This window comes from Dreissena polymorpha, chromosome 11 (genome assembly GCF_020536995.1).
Source record: "Dreissena polymorpha isolate Duluth1 chromosome 11, UMN_Dpol_1.0, whole genome shotgun sequence".
Lineage (NCBI taxonomy): Eukaryota > Metazoa > Mollusca > Bivalvia > Myida > Dreissenidae > Dreissena > Dreissena polymorpha.
The window spans coordinates 86,906,791-86,922,424 of NC_068365.1; the positions used below are offsets into that span (position 1 = coordinate 86,906,791).

At 34.0% G+C, this 15,634-nt stretch overlaps 1 pseudogene; it reads left to right on the forward strand.

Moving 5' to 3' along the window:
* Window positions 1-1,172: 1,172 nt before the first annotated feature.
* LOC127849999 (interferon-induced protein 44-like) lies at window positions 1,173-4,875 on the forward strand (annotated as a pseudogene).
* Window positions 4,876-15,634: the final 10,759 nt, after the last annotated feature.

Genomic DNA, 15,634 nt, shown 5'->3' on the forward strand with positions numbered 1-15,634 from the left:
ATTTTCGTTAACGGTAGAGGTAAAAAAAAATATGCATGTCTTGAAGATATCACCGCCTTGGAACGCTCAATGCTAAACTTCGGTTTAATCTAGTTAAAAAAGCTCAATTACTCTCACTTTGTCCAATGTTATTTAGAAAACAGTTAAGTGTAAATAAAAAATCAACCCCCAAAGTGTCACAATTTAAATGGAACTTCAATTATCATAATTTTTCTTTATGAGCCACGGATTAAATTTATAGTGAAGTATTTAGATAGACAAAACAAGACACGACAATTTATTTCGTAAATAAAGGCCACCGACCCAGAATACAATATACAGACATGTCACATTGTACATGCATGAGTTGAGAATAGAAAAACAACATAGCTCGATAGTGTTTGTTTATTTTAAGCGTTATTAACATCTCCTTAATTGTTTTAAAGGAATAACATAATTATAGCCTTTTGTTTTCTTTTTCTTGCACTAAAACCGTAAAAATCAAATGTTCAAGATTTCACCATTGATTGATCATAGATAAGAAAATCCACTATACATTTCTCTCTGAAATGCATATTCTTAAAAGACATACTCCTGACCTGCTGACACAGTATTTAACAATAATACCGCATGTACTGTATCATGCTTTATTATACTAATTTTTACAAGCATTACTATTTGCACGCAATAATTTAATAAGACGTCAATGAAGCAGTCGTGTTTTTGCCATTTCATGTTTTGCGATTTGCGTTTGAATATCATATTACGTTATGTTCAACAAGATGTTGACGAACTAGTTGTTGATCTAATTTACTAAGCTTAAGCAAGCTACCGTCAGTGTGGCCAGTCGATGTTCAAAGTAACTTGCGTTTTGTGCAAGAGGAAGTCAGATCCTTAAGCGAACCTCTGTTATCATACCTGGCAGTTCACGCATCAGCATGAATATATAATGACCGTTTTATAAAAATTTAACCGCGGGAAGATGTCTTTGAATCGGTTTTTGTAATTTTAGTATAATTTTCATACATTGTTAAGAGGAATCAAGCAGTACATGTAAATGGATCAATATTATGTTTGACGCTAACGTTACGACTTGCCATAGTGAGAAACACGATTTGAAAAGGTAATGCCTTAATGTCGTGGCAGAAATTACATTCATTTTAATGTTCTTTCATGTTTAGATTCTTGACACAATGGCGGGGCAGTTGCTGGATAAGTATATGGATCACCTGGAGTATTGCATTGGCACTGGACCCAAGATCTTCACCCTGCTGTATAAAATAACAAGAGATGGATGTAACGCAACAACCTTCCACCAGAAGTGTGACAACCAGGGTCCCACTGTACGGTACTGTACAACCAACAGGGCTCGGTGTATGGGGGATATGCTAGTGCCAGTTGGCATAGTAATGGAGGGTATATTCAAGATGCTAATTCATTTCTCTTTCAACTCAAGTATTCAGGCAGTGACACTTATAAGAAATATCCAGAGACAACTAGTGCTAACAGTCTGATTGCAAATCCGTCTTATGGGCCGATCTTTGGAGCTGGACATGACCTTCACACATTCAATGGAACGATCACCTAAACGGAAGGCTACTTTCCGTTAAACGGAGGCATAGCTTTCTCAACTTTCAACAGCCAAGGGCAAAGTGCCATTCAAATCAACAATGGATCAATGCATGTCACAGAGCTGGAGGTTTACAACGTGTCTGGTATGTTAACTTGATAGTCTATTGTATCACAGTGGTAGATCATTAGAGTACATCGGACAGAACAACCAATCCGCGTGTTATATCTGGTAGGTCATCTTTATCTAATATAAATAAGCAACAGCAATTTTTTAGTAAACGGACAGTTATTTCACCACGACAGAAAGTGTTGCTGTATCGTGTAGAATATTTAGAAACAGTATGTGTGGAAAGAAGCGAAAAGTAACTCAACCTGTAATACTGCCAATATACCACTTCCATGTGCGTTTCATTAATAGGCTTTAACGCATTCGCTGAGTATACAATGCTATTTTCTAGGACATACAATGACTTTTGAGACTGAGAAAACAATAACAAAGTCATAAATGCTATTCTATCATAATGGAAAAAAATCAACTTTCAAACGAGAGAGATTAAATCACGTAGAGTTGTGTGCTTATCATAAATTTTGTTAAAATGCCTTTTTACTAAATAAAGGCGTTCACGGTAAAATTAAACACGATCAGCAAAGTAAACGCACTATGATAACACATGTATCTGATTGACACCACAAGAGACATGTCAATTTATATGGCAGTTCTTTTTGAATATGAACAATATTGGTCCACAATCATCCATCACTTACCTCAACAAAAACGCTGTTTATTTCAAATGAATGTATATGTCAAAATAACATTAGTTGTTAATTTACAGATGGTCAACGAAATAATTCTCCGCTGAAGCCATGGAGAAAAACTCCCGAATGGAATGAAAAGGTAGAGATCTCATCGCATTATGACATTTTACAGTTAAATGGATCCTTAACAGTTAAACTTTACAGTCAGGTATTCATATTCATTACGCCAAATGTAAAAAATGAGAACAATATATATACATACATTAAAAAATATATACATATGTATTAACTACACACATTTTTTGAAGATTACCTTTGTCAAATAGGCTATTATAAATATAATAATAATACATGTAATTGTTATAACAATTGTATGTTCATATTGTTGAAATGAAAACAATTACACAAAGTTATTAGTTTTAATAAGATAATTTATTATAAAATTGTCAAAGTACATTTTAACAATAAAAATAGTTTAAAAATAACATATGCATTAATTTATCATTCGCACCAAATTTAATAACGATTCATAATCTTAATGAGACAAATTACTTTAATTAAAATGTTAAATTGTACGGATATTCTAGCATAATAAGAATACATAATCTTCATCATTCAACCACGTAACACAGAAATAATGCCACAAATGTGCAAAGAGCACTTTTTCAAGTACATTGTAACGTGTATGCTTTTTGCTATTTCAACATAAATGCCTGTCTCAAACTTGTCATCAGGGAACATTACATGTATTTGTATATTTATGTTTATCTGATATTAACATTCTTTCAGTTCCTCGAAACGCTCACCGAGGACATCGTATCATTCGAACCCTCCGGGGAGTTGGGACTGTCAAATGTCCGGATCCTGATGCTGGGTCCAGTGGGGACGGGCAAGTCCAGCTTCTACAACACCATCAACTCGGTGTTCAAGGGCCGTATCTCGCAAAGGGCTCGATGTGGCAATGCTACACACAGTATTACAACCTCTGTACGTATTTTAACAATATGAAATACCGAAAGTTTGACAGTTTTAACTTTTGTTCCACATTAAAAATGTTTATTTCTAAACATATTTCTTTGAAACACAAGTAGCATGTAATAAACATATCGGTATGAATTGGTATTTTAACCAATGGTTATGTTGAGTTCCCGTTGACCGATTGAAACAACCCTTTTGTTAATTCAGTTGTGTTGATAATTGTGGTTTTGCTTGTTATTTGTAGCTGGTTTTATGTGTTAATTTGTATTATACTTTGCGCCGGCGACATTAGGTAACATGACTCCAAAAAACAACGTCAAGTAATAATAATAGTTTGACCAGACTTAGTTGTCTGTTCTCATTGTTTTGTCATGATTATTCATGTTAAATAGCTTATCTGTAACACAGTACACCCCGTATGTAGTGAAGGCGCGTTCCGGAGCATCGTTGAATTTCCGGTTCTGTGACACACGTGGTTTGGAAGTCACTCAAGGTCTTGACATTCTGGAATGCAATTACTTGCTCGATGGCAACATTCCAGACTATTACGAGGTAATACCAAAAAGTATATAACTTTCGTACCAGTATTCATGCGTTTTAGAGTTTGGTGCGGTACCATACATGTTACTTACAATACGTGTCCATTTATATATATATATATATATATATATATATATATATATATATATATATATATATATATATATATATATATGCATTATTAAGCTTTGATCGTCATTTAATACTTTTCAGTTTAACCCAGCTACGCCAATATGTCCCGACAATCCCGGATTTGTGCACCACCCGAGAGTATCTGAAAAGATTCACTGCGTTCTGTTTGTGATCGACGCTAAAACTGTTGGCGAAATTCCAGCAAAATTGGTCGAAAAGATGAACAGCTTTCAAAAAATCATGAATCACAAGGGTAATAACAATAAAGCTTCATTATCATTTGCAAAATAATGAAAACGTGATTTTTTGCAGTTGGGGTTTTCATTTTACAAATATGCGAACTGATATTTTCCTATATATATATAACCGGTCATTTAAGGTATTCCACAAGCAGTGCTCCTCACCAAGGTCGACCTGGACTGTCAGGATGTTGCCAGTAAAACTTCCAACGTGTTCATGAGCAAGAAAATTGAGTCCGCGGTGGACATGGTGTCCGGTATTCTCGGGTTGCCTAGAAACAACATACTTCCGGTGAAGAATTACGAGAATGAGATGCAGCTGGATGACAACATCAGCATTCTTGCGTTACTGGCAGTGCGTCAACTGCTGTACTTTGCAGAGGATTTCATTGAGAACCTTCAGGATAAGTTGAGCGCACGCAATGTCTCCTGTGAGAAGCCGGACAAAAGGGGAAATACAGACAAACGCAGTGACAAAGAGTAATCGAAATACTTAAACTATAAACAAGTTTAAACACCAAACATTGAAATAAACTTTTCACGTGTTACGAATGACACTGATTTACGAGTAATATTTTTTAAATTGGTAACACATTTTTAAAGAAACATATAAATCTATGTTACTCCAAACAAATAGTGGCTTTGAAAATAAGATAAAAAACATACTTTCATTGGAATATGGGCGTTTTGTTAAACGTTTAAAGATTGTTAAACGTTAAGCAATCTGTATGTAATGCTGTAGTGTATGGCGAGTTAGGAAGATACCCACTATTTATCCATAGATATGTTAAAACGGTTAAATATTGGTTTAAACTTATTGAAACTGATAACATAATTTTAAAATCGATTTATATACAAGCATTAAATGATTGTCAAAATGGTCGTTCTTATTGGGTATCTAATGTTAAACTATTGTTAGACACTTACGGTTTTTCATAAGTGTTTAATTATCCAAGCTCCGTCGATGTTAAAATAGTTATACCACAGTTTAAAACTGTTGTCATTGATACTTATAAACAAGAGTGGTTTCGATCCATTGAAAATAGCTCTGTTTTAGATATGTACCGTGTGTTTAAGTCAACATTTGTATACGAAAATTATTTAGATTTATTACCTAAATCACTAAGACACTATGTCGCAAAGCTTCGATCTTCCAGCCTACCACTGAGAATTCAAACTGGAAGATATGCTGGTCAAAATATACCACGAAATGAACGTTTTTGCCTTTGTTGTAACGAATTATATATTGAAGATGAGTACCATTTTGTCTGTAAATGTCCATTATACGTTGATATTATAAAAAACTATTTAAAGAAATGTTATTACAATAGGCCTTCTGTTTACAAATTCCACCAGTTGCTGAATACAACGAATAAATTTGAACTTATTAAGTTAGCCAAATTTGTAAGAGAAGCTCTGATTTTAAGAAATAATATTACTAATGCTGTTAATTAATTTATATAGCAATCCTCCATATATTACCTTGCCTTTTCGTAACCGTATACGATGCTGATTATGTTATTGTTACTACTATGTTTATCTCTGTAACTTTTCCTAAACGTATACGATGCTCCTTATGTTTATATTATTACTATGTTTATCTCTGTGACATAATTGTATGTGAAATATCTAGTGTTTAGACGATGTACACTGTGCAAGTCTGAATAAATATTTGTCTTGTCTTGTCTTGGCGTATTATCTATTTGCCATTTACTGTACTTGTATTCATATCCATATTCTGTAATTGTATTTGTAACTTTTGTCCTTGTTTTGTATATACTAAAATGTAGTGGTCTTGCTTGAATATTTGTGCCACATTTTTTGAAATGCATTATATTCGGCGTCAACATGTATTCTTTTTTCATTAAATTGTCGTAGTGTAGTCTATATTAAGTTGTCTCTTTCATTTAACATTCGAAAGAAACGTTCATGCACTCAGTCATATAACTTAAGTGCAATAATATAACGTCTTTTAAAGACATTTGTCCCCCTACCCCCTAAAAACACAAATTTAACTATTATCATTGACGAATAAATGCGGATTATTAATAATTTAGGAATTAAAACATCTGACATTTACCTATGGAAATACAATGAATTTCCAGTAAGACACCCATCGGTTGATGATGAAATCCAGGTTTGGTTGATTGCCTGGTTACAATATCAGCATTACGACATAAAATAAATATTTTCCACTAACTCGACTGACGCTTATTTGTGGCAGGGGCACTATTTTTTTCGTTTATCCACGTTGAATTTTCTACCATTAAAAAAATCGTATATATTCGCAAAATTATTGTTAACATTTAAATAAATATATATGTTATCAAATATGTGAATATACTTATCAAGTGGAACATAGCTTGAATGTGGCCGACTTATTTGTGTAGACGGTAATACAAACAAAAAGTTTAATCTAATGTATACGATGATTTATAATTAAATTTAGATCAAACGAGTGCGTTTTGTTTTAATGCCCAGGTTTTGGGTTTGTGAACATATACTTTTACTATAATATAAAATTAATAAATATGGCGTCACATGTGTAATATCGATATATACAAGTACGTCTCCGTATCAGAAATAATTCTCTGTGCAGAGTTATTCAGCCAAAAGATCTATTAATACATGTTTATTTATAGACCGTTGTCCAGACTTGTTATATAATAATAAATACACATAACCCTACTGCATGCTCATGATGGTATGCTTAAGGGTCGTCGAGTATGGGTCGAGTTAGAGGTCTGTTGCTGTATAAACGGGTTTAAACCCCATTTATGTACATGGATCGTTTTAGGTGGTGACCCCATGTATTTTGTATTAGCTGCTTGTGTATTTGTCCGTCGTATCTACTACATATGTGTTGTGTTATACTGTTTGGAAAAGTGTTCCTGGCCAGACATTGAAGACCACTTGCATTAATATTGCGGATATCCAGCTGAAGATTCACTTTGTTTATATTATATAGCCGCACACTGATAAAACGGGACTTAATGCATTCGTACAAGCTAATGAGGGACTACACTTTCCGCCTAAACTAGATATTCGCTTAGAAGAGACTTCCTTTAAAGGGACTTGTTTATTTTCTTCCATCCACAAAGTAAGGTCTTATTATAGAAATGAAACTGGAAGACTTAATGCAAGCGTTACTGTATACACACGTGTCGATGAAAACTGTGTATGAGAAACACTTTAAGGCGCATGCACGTATAAACATGCAAATGCGAGTTCAATGCGTGTTTGTATTGATTTTAATTGAATTTTTATTGAATTTTAGAACTTGTAGCTGCATATAACTCTAAAACTTGCGTGTACTGCTTTGCACAGTCCCGACAAGCACACTCAAAAACCAAATTACTGGATTAAAAAGACGATCGTTGCGTTTACAGACCTTCATAACATACGTAAATAATAATGCGTCCTTCTGTATTTAAATAACCATCGTATCCCGTAAGACTGTGAAATTCTTGCTTGATAATGTTTCTGAAAAAGAAGGTACTGCCACCCCTTGATTAGTTGTTTTAATTATTCTGGGAAAACCAGGCTTAATGCACTGAAAAACCTAGTTCACGAGAACCTAGGTTTCAGGAATTACGTGTCGGACTGCGTAAACTTGCTCGTTTGGAAAACGGGACACGTATTATTCAGAGCGCATGATCAATGTGGTTCACATATGATTACACACGGGCTGGACAGAATGAAAACAAGCCGTTAAGAACTTTATTTTTGCAGTTATCTCAAGTTATTGAAATATGTTCCAAAGACTTTAGTGCAAGTTTTTCTTGCAGTGTGGGCCGATATTTTAAGATTGAAAAATACATTATTACACATTATCAATAGAGATTAAACTGAACACCTAGGTTCTTACCAGAACCTTGGTTTTCAAATGTGAACCTAGGTTCTCATGAAAAACCTAGTTTCACATGAGAACCGACACGTAATTCCTGAAACCTAGGTTCTTGTGAACTAGGTTTTTCATGAGAACCTAGGTTCTCATTCTGAGAACATAGGTTCTTACCAGAATCGTGGTTTTTAAATGAGAACCTAGGTTCTCGTGAAAACCTAGGATATCGAATAAAAACTTGGGTTCTGTAAGCAATGTGCAATCTTCATGAGAAACCTTGTTCTTGGGATTATGCGTCGAACCGCTTATCATAAGCGCCGTGCTTAGCAAAGCGATATATCTCGTTAATAAGCCTCCCTCTTGAAAAAAGGTCTTAATGCATGTGCGTAGTATCGTCCCAAATTAGCCTTTACATTCCGAACAGGCTTATCAAGGACGACACTTTTTGTGTCAACTTGATTTTTGCTTAGAAAAGACTGCCTTTTCAAGAAATATACCATAAAAGCGTATAATGTCATCCTGATTAGCCTTTTCGGACTGCACATTCAGCACATGTATTTGTCCTCGTTTTCCAAGGGCGCGACTCATATAAAGATTGAAATATCGATTCTACTGTCATTTCGTCAGTCTTCAAGAGCTTCTCGCTCTTACTTAAAATAATATAATACTATTACGCTGTGTGGTAATGCTAAACTAGACAGGAACGTATCGAATCCGTCATATTTACGCCAGTTTCTCTGTGAAATACAGTAGTGATGACTTGCTGGAGGATCCGTTGTCAGGACCAATAGCATGCTTTCAGCGTTGATGCGAGACTTGTAAATGATTATACGACTAGTTTACCCCTTTCCAAGAAAAAAGCAAAAAAGACGTTTGCAATTTATTGATAACGTTATACTTTTCAGACATATGTCTTACATACGATTGGTGCATTGAGGTACCATCTCAGCTGTCAGAGAACAACCTTGCCTTGGACTCTATTTCATTAAACTGAGCCCCGTTAGCAGCCGGGAAATGAAACACATTGTTCGACACTTTCCGCTTTAGCCAGAATTTCAGTAAGAAGAGGCTCTCTAGAAAAGATGTCCATAAACTCCGTCAGTAACGCCCTTGGTAAGCATGTGCTAATCTAGTACGACCATTTACGTACATAAATTAACACCAAAACGAGACTCTTACCGTTTGCTTTATGACATAGATGATTACAGAGGTGATTCGATGGTTTTAATGTATGCGTTACAGATATTTTATTGATCTTTTATAATATACATAATAGTTTTCTGCAAGTTGTGCGTGCGATTTTGAATAAAAACTTGGGTTCTGGAAGCCATGTGCAATCTTCAAGGGAGAACCTAGGTTCTCATTCTGAGAACCTAGGTTCTCATGAGAAACCTAGTTTCTTGGGATTATGCGTCGAACCGCTTGCCATACATATGCGCTCCTCAACAAAATACACTGTGTAGAGCTGCTCGTATTGGAAAAACAGAGATATATAGGATCAGGCACGAGTTGTCATACCATACCATATTTTATTAAACGAGTTCAGGAATTGTGTTAGTAAGCGAGCCTTTGCCGAGCTTACTAACGAATTTCCTGGACGAGTTTAATAAAATATGGTATGAAATGACAAAGTGTGCCAGATCTATTTTATCACATGCTTTTAAATGAGCAAATGAAATAAATATTTTCGCAAACATAATGATTAATTCCGAATGTTGTTAAACTTTCGTGACGTTATTTGACGTTGCAACGTCATTTCAGCTAAATAACAAAAGGCGATTGGTCAATCGAACGAAAACTAAGCCAATAAAAACGCTAAAAAAGTATATTACACATGTGTAACAAAAAATATTCGTAATGGTTAGATAACATGGGAAAAAGGGTATGGCATGCGATAAAACGTAAAACAAATTTATAGGTATAAAATGTCTTCAACACACGTATAAAATCCAAGTACTTGAACAATAATACGATGAAATTCTTAGATACAGTTTTTTAAAAAGTGTAATTAAGAAGGGTATCCTTTTCACTTAGATAAGGAACGAACTTGCACCAGTGACTACACATAACTCCATTTGCTAAGATTGAAATACTTCGAACGTAGGTCGAGGAGCCGTTGAGTGACTGTTTTAACGCGTTTGTAATAAAGTAATTAAGTAATTGTACACTACAAATGAATCACTGGAGAGCCATTTTCGGAAACTTTTCTGTTTCGTCTGTCGTGTATGCTTGTATTATTCTTTCTTTCTGAGGCAGTAAATGATTTGTCCTGATTGTTGCCGATATTATGTGAACACATATACTAAATATTTCGCGCAAGACGTGAAACAAACTTGCAACTAATTAGTAGGTACTTTTGGACAATTAGCATCGTAAAACAACAGAGAATAATAGTTTTTTTAGAATACCCAATCTTATTGCGTTTCACTTCATACCATGTTTTTGAAACAATTGTTGACGTCTGAAACAAAGCTTCTAAAAAGCAATTATTTTGTTTAAAATAAAACTTTTATTCTGTTTAGAATGCATCACGTGATGTAAAAAACACTGTTTCGATGATTTATTTTATAAACAGAGTCTTCAAATTTGTAATAATTATTTTATTATTAAATTGAAATAAATAGAAAAATACAATTTCCACTTAAGCTCAAGTTAGTAATGGATCAAAACGGGTATTAAAGGACATGTTCACGTATTTGTTTTCATTTAATGCTTTATATTGATACACACAAACAATGATAGTAAAGAGCTTTAGTTTTATTAAAGAATGCACTTTAACAGAAACAAAATTAAATAGTTTACCCCAAATAGCCAGGAGACACTGACCCTTGGATCAAAACGTTATTTCCACAGCCACTCAACCTTCTTGGCTGTATTTTTATTGCATGCCTCATGCTTTAAATAAGCACATTTATTATTGTAAAATGATTGCAAAACAAGCATATGCACTGTAGATAATTCAATTGTTTGGCGATTTTAAGATTTAAATTAATTATTAATTTATATCGATGATTGAGCATAAAAAAATATGTTTTTAAGTATGAGTCTGAGTTATAAGCATTATTTTGTTCCCGTATTTACAGAGTTCTTTGAATTGATTGATATGTGCCAAAAATATTCAAATGGTACTTTTGAGTATATATCAACAGGTCCCTTAAAGTTAACGTGTATACGAATATAAATAAAGCAAATATGTATATGTAAAACTGTTTTAGCGCATACTTTTTATTCTAGAGACCTGCTTCAGTAATTTGATATCCACTTGACATTATCTTTTAAATTAATATTCACCTATAGATAATCAGACTGAAATGCTGGTGTATTTAAGTCATCAAATGCAGAGGACCATACCATAATTCCATATCTAACAATATGAAATAAGTAACAATATTCCGACTTTTGAATGATGTGATGAATCTTATAAAATCGTAAGGATGTCAAGATGGCATTAAGGTTATCTCGTTGTTTAATGTAATGTTCTTAATATTAACGGCACTTGATTGCGTAGTTTATATGTTAGACAATATCAAGGATAGTGCTTTATAAATTTTAACAATTTTTAGCAGTCGCGGTGCAAGATTTGCATAGGCAATAGATATAGTGTGCCATATACTAAATATTGATATAAGCTGAATATTATGACAATTACAATGAACTTTACAACAGAGCAATACCTTTTAACATGAACTTTTAACTGTTACCTTTTAATATGTTGTTGATCTGAGTAATTCCTTTTACTTCACCTGATCATTAACACAGGGCATCTGACAGCAAACACATATAAAATATGCTTTACGGCCCGTATTATACTAGGCCATTTAACACAACAACAATATTATGTGTGTACACTTTTGAATTGTTATATTTCAAATCCGAATTACTTGTCCGAATTTGAGAGCTGTAATCTGCATGGAGATTTTTACTGTTTTCAAAACGCGTATTTGAATTTAAAGCTTGTTTGTGAACTGATCGTAAGAACTTTAAAAAAAAAATGATATTATATAACTGCTGTGTAATATTGCATAGTAGTTACATATTAACTGTTATTGTACGATAAAACCTAACTTGTCCGTGAGACGCCCGTTCATTGTCACCCATTTAAACCGATGCATTATGGTTATATGCGTCATCGCTTTAAACAAAAAACAACTTTAATGATAATATTAACATGTCTTAGTATTGACCTGTGTATACGCCGTTTAAAGATTGTTCATACAGTGTTAGCATTCCTTATATTATAGAGAAGTGAAGTATAGTCGGCTGTTATACAATGAAATACAAATGCGTACACACACGTCCAGAGGTGGAATGCAACAATACCATAAATAAACAAACACTATACATACTTTAAAGTCCAAAAATAAGCATCTTTTACAAGGCTTGGCTCCTGAATCGCCCTGACATTTGCAAACCTTTTATACAAATTCTTCATAACTGGGGCTAAAACTGTATCAATTAAGACACACTCATCATGGTATAAACATTATGGCGTTTTTACATAGTTGCACTCAGTTAAGATTGAATTAATTTATCTTCTGACTAATTCAATTGAGACAGGTGTAGTATAAGTGTACATACTTTAACAACCTCAAGGTTTTACACTATGCGTGAAATTATTTTGATATCCTTTGCGTTCTTGTTTACACTCAAGTGACTAATTGTTTCCAGTTTACGGGGTTATGATATCATGAAGTTGTTTTACGAATTTAGCTTAACAAACTACCGATTTAACAACGTAGTACTTTGCTTATGTTCGCGAATGTGCATGACATGATGTCCCTGACTGACATATTTGTTTTGACGTCATACATTGTTCTTGTGCCTGCTATGTAATATCAAGTCGGCCTAAATGCAACACTAATATGTAATCTTTATATGTACCCAAATATATTTAAACATCCATGTATGCTTGATAACAAATATGAAAAGTATTGTTAAAATTACCTAGCCATCTATTAAACAAGTCAACAACAAACACCGTATTAAAATAGAAATTAATTTATAGCATAGCTTTATTGTGAGGGCCGCTTGAACAGTCAGTGGTTCATCCCTCCATGACTGCATATATTTTAGTTTACTTGGTCTACGTCGGCCGCCAAGGGGACGCGGAAATGAATTACTGCGGGTTGGGATTTTTCGGATGAAACGATAGGGCGTAGACATCACACTAAGTGAAACACAATTTGCCAAGGCAGTTCTTTATTATAACGACTTGAAAGTTCGTTTCTATTTCTATCACTCTAAGCATAAGAGATTAGTTGGAAGTACATGCAATAAAAAGATGACTCATTATGGTGTAAATAATAGGGATGGCAACGAATACCGATTTCGGTATTCGAATATTCGGCCACCCTTCCGAACGAATATTCGGATATTCGGTCAACATCTGTTGGAAAAAAGTCAACATTGTTTACCGTACCATTACTCCATGAATTATACTTTCGTTTTTACCGGAAGTTCACCGGAAGTGTTTAAATATTGACACAGCGTTGCCGTCGTTAATTCGAAGCTGATGTTGTTGATTACTTTTTATTGTTAAAATTGAATGACAAAAACTGTTTTTAAACTATTAATATCGTACATCAACAATAGAACGAGAAAACATAATGTTACATGACGACAAAATATTACATGACAAAACAGTTAGATCTACATATAATTAAAGCTGAACTAAAACGAATTACTTAGTATGTACATAGACACAACACACTTTGAACCTGTTTAACAGACTAAACAGTCAGTCTTTTAAAGTTGCCACGTTTAAAAGACACTTGGATCGGCGACTTCTTATCGGATGACGTCGTGAAATACGTCCAAGCAGCGAAAGGCGTAGGTGGCATTTTGCTTGGACAGATATTTACTTTATGCGTGTAGCAATTATAATATTTTCAATTAAATGAGGGTGAAATACCAAAAACATTTCTTTAAGTATAATACCTGATTGAATATTGAGTAATTAATTAATGTTTGGACCATACGATACGCAAATACTCATTAGAGGTTGAGTAAATTATTTTCTAAAAGCTTTTTTGATTGGACAACGTGATTATAACCATACGATCTGTTTTGTTTTTCACACCAAATCGGCTCTTTCTTTACTCAATTAATCTTTGATCATTTTAAATGTAATTCGAGTTATTAGATCAATACGGGTCGGTGTTTTAATTTCCATACGGTCTTATTTGTTTTTACACAAAGTTGGCTTTTCCTTTACTCATTTAATCTTTGGTGATTTTAAATGTAATTCGAGTCATTGGATCAAGTGCAGGTCGATGTTTTGATTGCCGACACGATTTGCACCTATCATAATTTTGACACAAAGTGTCTGGCTTTGTTAGCGGGATTTATGACCGGTATACTGTCATCACCATAGCGACGCATTAACGCGCCTACGGAATAAACATTATGACACGAGGAACAACTTTTTTGACAATGTTTGAAGCAAATTTTACGAATACAAAGTCTTTGAAATTACTCGATTTTTTATTTTTTCTTCCGAATATTCGATTCGGAAAACAGTATCCGAATATTCGGTCCGGGACCGAATATTCGGATATTCGGATATTCGTTGACATCCCTAGTAAATAACAATTAAGATTATACTTAACTGTCCTATTATGTCATACGTGTTAAGCATGATAATATTTGTTGTTTACATTAACCAGCAGAAATACGCTATTAACCAACCATATCAAATTATCTTACATTAACATTAATATTATCCAAACTATGCTCTTCACGCGCGAATCGCGCGACTTGCGGCAATATCCGAAATGTAATGTATCTCTCCTAATGGTTTCATTATGATAGCATTCAAAAGAAGATTGTGAACAATGGGGACTTTATCTTAAACATACATGATATAGTTATAATCAATACATTTTCCCATTAATAGATACGTGATGCTTGATCGATCAAGTCTGATAACAGATGAGTTGTTCAGCACATGGGTTATGACAACCATTTCGGAAATACAGCCGAGAACGTGTTCTTAGATGCTATGCGCCAACTGTATCGTTAATGTGTATTTTGAGATTGAATTCTTTTATCGTAAGTAATAAGTAAGGTTATGTATATTTTTGTTCTAACCGTCTTTTATTACTGTGAAAACGTAACACTGGATTGGCCGTCACTATGCACAGTTAATTACATTAGCATTGTACTTTTTGAAAATGCAAATATTTGAAACTTCACACTTACGTATTAATAATTTTTATTTTCTCCATACATTTCCTTACAATTCAGCTTCTATGGTAAACCGTATTGTTGGTCAATTGTTGATTAACCTTAGTTTAATTTAATAATTAATTTTAGTATAAGACCATTTTTCCCAGAACGAGGCTCAGGGTATGACCTATTATTTCTATATAATCTTTTTCGTGAGACAGAAGTAGAACCTAGTATGGAATGTAAAGCGGAGGAACGGAACGGTGGCCCGCCCCGCGATCAGCCAACGTGCGACTTCTATGGCGATGTCATGCGAGAAGTTAGCTGGGTTACTTTGCATTACCTTTTAAAAAGAAGTCCAGATCACATCAATTTGTATTTAACCATATACATATGACAACTATTGTGCTATATGAGCTCTTAAGTG